Genomic DNA, 6800 nt, shown 5'->3' with positions numbered 1-6800 from the left:
TTTATTTATTTGGAATTCAAATCGGATTTGGGGGTTGTTGTCACATTATTCTTTTATTCCCAAAGCTTGGTGATTAGACTCTATTAGCTGGAAATAGTTAAATCATGGGAAAATCTTTTGATTCTTAATCATTCCCTTTTTATGTCATGCATCGCCTACTTGCTTTTAGTAAGTTGACATTGCTTGAATAAATTAATATAAACTCTATTGGATTGGTAATCATCTCCTTTATGCTAGTAAATTCTACGTGTTCTCTAAAATTTTATTCACTACCCTTTTTTCCTATTCTTCTCCTTGGGCCCCTTCTAAGGCCTCCAATTTTAATGTTTTGAAGCTTCCTAGGGGTTTTATTTGGGCCTCTTTGAATAGAAATAAAGGTTTTCATCATTTTACTTGGGAATTATATTCTCTATCATGTTATTGATGGATTCAAGATTCTTTCAATATGTAGGCGAGGCATTAATATTTATGTTATATGGATTATCAAATATTTGAAAGTGGATGATACCTAAAAATTTATCGTTGGGATTTTTTATTTCTTAAAGAGTCAGTATTGCACCATAATAATCATTGTTGCAAGGAGATACGCTCATGTCAGAGACAACAATGCTGACCAACTTTGATTGTTTAGAATGTTTAGGAAAGTGTAACTCCCTCTTTTTATGCTGACCAATTTTGTACTCCATTTACCTATATTAGAATATTCCAAGAATATGCCTAAAAAGGGTTTTGGCATTCATACTTGAATATTTTGAGATTTTTTTTTTAGTATCACAACTTCCAAAGGTCATAACTTTTAATTCGACCGTTTGATTTTCAATTATCATACATCATTGGAAGGATTACAAAGAGATGTACACCTTGCTTTAACTAGATCTATAAGATCTGCACTTTTTTACTTAACTGGGGTTTCGAAGACCCTCATTATAGTTTTTAAAAGTTATTATTGTTATGTTTTTCTTGGTTGTCTTTGAAGGCATTTTATGGATTTATGTATTTAGAGATATATTATCATACCTGTGGTACACAGATAACACATGTGTATGGATATGTATATATCCTTTTTTGTGTTGATGTGAGTATCATGAAAAGTATCACATTATTGCCTTGCAGTAAGTTATAAGATGACCAACCTTAGTCGTGGTGGCCACCATTTGGGTGGCGAAATCTTTCTTGTAACTATTGGACATTATGATTGAAGTTATTGTGCTAACTCATTGAGCTAGCCCGTCAATAGAAAGTTATATGTTTATTTATTTGGAATTCAAATAGGATTTGGGGGTTGTTGTCACATTATTCTTTTATTCCCAAATCTTGGTGATTAGACTCTATTGGTTGGAAATAGATAAATCATGGGAAAATATTTTGATTCTTAATCATTCCATTTTTCTATCATGCATTGCTTGCTAGCTTTTAGTAAGTTGTCATTGCTTGAATAAATTAATCTAAGCTCTATTGAATTGGTAATCATCTCCTTTATGCTAGTAAATTCCATGTGTTCTCTAAAATTTTATTCACTACCCTTTTTTCTTATTCTTCTTGTTGGGTCCCTTCTAAGGCCTCCAAATTTAATATTTTGAAGCTTGCTAGGGATTTTATTTGGGCCACTATAAATAGAAATAAAGGTTTTCATCATGTTGCTTGGGAATTATGTTCTTTATCATGTTATTGATGGATTCAATATTCTTTCAATATGTAGGTGAGGTATTAATATCTATGTTAAATGAATTATAAAATATTTGAAAGTGCATGATGGCTAAAAAATTTATCGTTGGGATTTTTTTATTTCATAAGGAGTCAATATTGCACCATAATAATCATTGTTGCAAGGAGATACGCTCATGTCAGAGACAACAACATATCACTCTGAGTGATATAAACATACACCTCTGCAAATAAATAGACAGAGCTTTACATCAAGTGCATTCAGATAGACAATAAAGATCTCCTATGCATATTCATCAATTTTCCATATTTGAGATAGCATGATAAGTCTTATCTCTCAAACTAATTCTTAGAATTTCTAAATCAAATATTATAATGAAATATACTCATAATTGATAAAATTATATTCATAAATGTATTTCAACTCTCACATTAAATTTAAATTGTTGTCTCAGAACTAAATAAAGGCAAATTCCAAATGGAGACATTACACCTTCACAAGGTATTTGGTGTTGCTAGGCGATTGACCTAGTCTCATGCTTGATTTTTGTTATATTTAGCAATCTCTTAGTGTGGAAATTATGTTTAATGCTTAGAAAGATAAAAAAAATTAGCTCTCTTCTCTAGTTGTCTGGTTCATGTTCATTTTTCTTTATGTGCTAAAGTTATGATTTTTTCTAATGTACTTATGTAGATGTATGTACAAGCTTGCCAAGTTCCATTAGATGTTGCACATCTATAGAAGCATTTAAGCCATTGGAGTAATTTTCCAGATAAATGATTGCTAGAGTCCTAGCTCATACTTCCTCCCACCTTTGGGGAGTATGCATAGTTATGGTGTATTTGTCAAATAAGATTTTGAATTCCAATCTTAAGGCTCTGATTACAAAGTTCTATAGATTGTACTTCCTATGGATTGTCTCAACCCTTTCAAGCACTCTTCACCTTTCCTCATTAGCATGGTGCTCTTGGAGGGAAAAACTCTCACAAGTTTCCTTGCTTGGAGCTAGCAATTTCCCGTGTTCATGCTCAACAGTCTAGAAAATATCAAGAGGAGGATGCTGCTTTTATTATTTGGGAGCTATTAATGATAGTTTGTCCCTTCTAAAGTATAGGATGATCTCAATGACCATTCACCTATTTCTAAAATAGTATATTATCTTCTTTATCAATAAAAGGTAATATACACCTTATTCATAAAACAATGAAGAAAAACAACAAAGCAATTAAAATCATATAAGTACTAACACTATACTAGATTTATTAGATCTCCATAGTCCATGTTATTGATTGTAGTTGATTTCTAGCTCTAACTATATAAGAAATCAACCTCAATCAACTAACACTATAATGACTATTGTGTTCCAATATCCAATCACTCCTTGTGCACCCAATCCTCAATTATTAATTTTAAAGGAGCCAAAAAGTTGATGATAAAAAAAACCAGAACCTTAGTTATAAGTAATTAAGTGACATACAAAGACAACAAAAAAAAACAAAACATCAAAATCTATACCTGTGAATATACAAAATTGACTATAACCACTACTAATAATCAATCATAAACTCAAACCAGCCATAACAAACAAAACATACAAAAGAAGCCAACAAGATTTCTTGCTCATATAAATTGCCTCAATATCACAGAATATTTCATCTCAAACGGTCAGCTTAATACATCTTTTTTTCGCCCTGTCCATTGAATTTTCTGCCATCAACTTTAGTGCAGACAGGAAGTTTTTCGGTTCGAGCAATATTCAAAACACTTAAAAATGTTATTTCCTCATTGGGTGAATTTTCCGGATTGAAAATTGCTGCGGGCGGGCCAATTTAACCAAAACCCACTTGATTCTGAGTAATTTCGAGGTTCTGAGGTTTTCTTCGGTTTTGCAGTATTTGGGTTTTACTGGGTTCTGCTGAGGATTTCTTTTACGATTGCTGAGCAGCATTGCCTTACGTTCAGGCATCACTAATGGCAAGTGCAGGGACAAGCACCGGTACAACGACCAGCACGGATGATGGTCTTTTAATTCGTGAGGTATGGGCAGCTAATCTGGAAGAAGAATTCAGGTTAATTAGTGAAATCGTAGATGATTATCCATACTTAGCCATGGGCAGCTTCCAGAATCCAGAGTGATGCAGAATACAAGTACGCCGAGCTCAGAGACAATGTGAATCTATTGAAATTAATTCAATTGGGTTTCACATTTTCCCATAAGAATGGCAACTTGCCCAAATGTGGAACTAATCAGGAATGCGTGTGGCAGTTCAATTTCAGGGAGTTCAATAGCCATATTTATAAGCATAATATTTTTTCGATCGAGATGCTTAAGAAGTGTGGTATTGATTATCAGAGGAATGAGCAATTTGGTATTGATTCCAAAGTTTTTAGGGATCTTTTCATGTCCTCTCGGGTGGTGCTAAATGAGAATGTGCTGTGGATTAGCTTTCAAGGGAGATATGATTTTGGGTACCTGATAAAATGGATTGGACAAGCTTGCAAACAAACTGAAGGTGGAAAGGGTTGGACCTAACCATCAAGCTGGCTCTGATAGCTTGCTTACTTCACGTATCTTTTGGAAGCTGCAACAGGGTTTTATTAATGGATCTATTGAGCCTCTTTCTGGTCTTTTGTACGATTTGGGTATTGAGCAATGAGAATGGGACCCCTAGTACATGATTGCCCCTCTTTGTGTATTGCAATGTCTTTTGTATAGAGTCTTCTTTCATGCCATCTATTTTTTCTCATAACATCAAAATAATTCAATTCTTTAAATTGTTTTTCCACCGAAACAGAGTGGGCTATTTTCTTGCCATTTACAATGCATTGTTGATTTAGTGTCTGCAGTTGAAGTGCATAGTGGTATGTAATTCCTCCATTTTCTCTCTGTTAAGAGGTGGGCTACTCTGGTGTAACGAATATAACTCTTACAAGAAAAAATGAGAAAATGTCTGCATATATACAAAGGTTAATTTTAAATATTTTGATGCAGAAGAACATGCATGGATTTCTTTTAGAGATTTAAGGCATGTACAGTCTTTAGTTATTGAGGAAACTAATTGTAGTTAAAAATATTTGGATCTTTAGTTTCTCCGTGGTAGTTGTTTATTTTCAGTATAAGTTGAATTTCTTGAATATGAATGGAGTATGTATGTATAATGGAGGAAAAGATCAATTAAAAGATATCATTATGGAAATTGTACAATACTTTGGTGATGAGGAATAGTTTATATCATTAAATGTTTAGAAATTGCATACACATGGCTGCTTCTTTTATGCAAGGAGAACAGATAGAGTATATTGGTAAGTTCTACTTTTTGATCAAGACGTGGTAGGTTATTACAGCAATATTGTTCCAGTCCATCAGGTCATTTACTAGTAGCTTGCTTAATTCATCTAATCCTTGCACATTGCTGCAGAGCTTTAAATTGGAATTATATAGCATCACATGGTTTTTAGTCTGCTGATAAAGTGATCAGCAGGTCTTGATTGGCCCTTCTGTGTACCCATGCCTTTGGTAAAGGATTTGATGTTAAGTGTGTTTTTTTCTGAGATCAATTTTGGTCTTATTAGTGAAATACCTCAATTCTTTTTTTCCAATTTATATGGAAACGAACTAGTTTTCTGTGGAACTAAGTGGGCTATTTTCTTTTCTTCTGGAATGCACTGTTGGGTGAGTGTCTGTTGTAGTATTGTGTGGTACCATATTTCCCTGTTTTCTTTTGTACTTTTTTTATAGATTTAATTTATGTGGGTTACTTGAGAAAATGTTCATGTATCTATGATAATCTTTCTTGATCTTTGTGCTGCTGAAAAGAATATTTGCTTCCCCATTGACTGTTAATTGTCAAGACTCAATATGAAAGTTCTGAAAATGCTTGCAGTGCGAATACTGTGGGTTGAAGCAAGACAATAGCTCACAGGGGATATGATTTAGGGTACCTCATGAAATTGCTCACGAAGCAAGATTTGCCGAAAGATCAAGCTGAATTTTACAAGCAATTTAGGATCTATTTCCCTAAATCGTATGATATCAAGAATTTGTTAGCACTTTGTAGTCAAGACCTCCCTGGTGGATTGAGCAAGCTGGCAGACTTTGTGCAGGTGGAAAGGGCTGGATCTAGCCACCAAGCTGGTTCTGATAGCCTGCTTACTTCACGTGTCTTTTGGAAGCTACAACAGGGCTTTATTAATGGATCTATTGAGCCTCTTTCTGGTCTTTTGTACGATTTGGGTATTGAGCAATGAGAATGGGACCCCTAGTACTTGATTGCCCCTCTTTTGTGTAGTGCAATGTCTTTTGTATAGAGTCTTCTTTCATGCCATCTATTTTTTCTCATAATATCAAAATACCCTGTGTTGCATGGGTACCTGTACCCAACCCCCTAGAACGCATACCGGAGACTGGTACGCATCTCCCGTATGGGAGACGTGTCAGGAGACGTCTCTACACATAGGAGACTCCACATCAATGAACCCTCCCGTCTCCACCTTAAATAATATGCGCAAAAGTCAAAAAGTTTGACACGATGCATGGGCAGAAGCAAAAACCACCGATGTGAGCCCCATTTTCAGACATTTGTATGACATTTTGATTTGACTCATTTCACATTTGTGTACTTAAACTTCAAAGTGAATGTTAATTCTTGTTTTGAAAATTCAATGTCATTATATTTTCAGATTTTCTATAAATTATTAAATTATATTTTAAAAAAAATTGGCGTCTCCAAATACCCGTCTCCTATTTTGAAAAAATAGCCGTACCGGTACCAGTACCAGTCTCCAACGTCTCCGAATACCCTCGTACCCATGCAACCTTGAAAATACCTCAATTCTTTAAATTGTTTTTCCACCGAAACAGAGTGGGCTATTTTCTTGCCATTTACAATGCATTGTTGATTTAGTATCTGCAGTTGTAGTGCACAGTGTTACGTAATTCCTCCATTTTCTTTCTGTTAAGACGTCGGCTACTCAGGTGGAACATATATAACTCTTACAATAAAAAGATGAGAAAATGTCTGCATATCTACAAAGGTTAATTTTAAATATTTTGCTGCAGAAGAACATGCATGGATTTCTTTTAGAGATTTAAGGCCTGTACAGTCTTTAGTTATTGAAGAAACTAATTGTAGTT

At 34.3% G+C, this 6800-nt stretch overlaps 1 pseudogene; it reads left to right on the top strand.

Moving 5' to 3' along the window:
• The first annotated feature begins 3258 nt into the window (after positions 1 to 3258).
• Positions 3259 to 5914, top strand: LOC131054579 (probable CCR4-associated factor 1 homolog 7; annotated as a pseudogene).
• Positions 5915 to 6800: the final 886 nt, after the last annotated feature.

Source organism: Cryptomeria japonica, chromosome 3 (genome assembly GCF_030272615.1).
Source record: "Cryptomeria japonica chromosome 3, Sugi_1.0, whole genome shotgun sequence".
Lineage (NCBI taxonomy): Eukaryota > Viridiplantae > Streptophyta > Pinopsida > Cupressales > Cupressaceae > Cryptomeria > Cryptomeria japonica.
The sequence above is the reverse complement of the archived record's forward strand: the minus strand, read 5'-3'. Positions and strand labels throughout refer to the sequence as shown.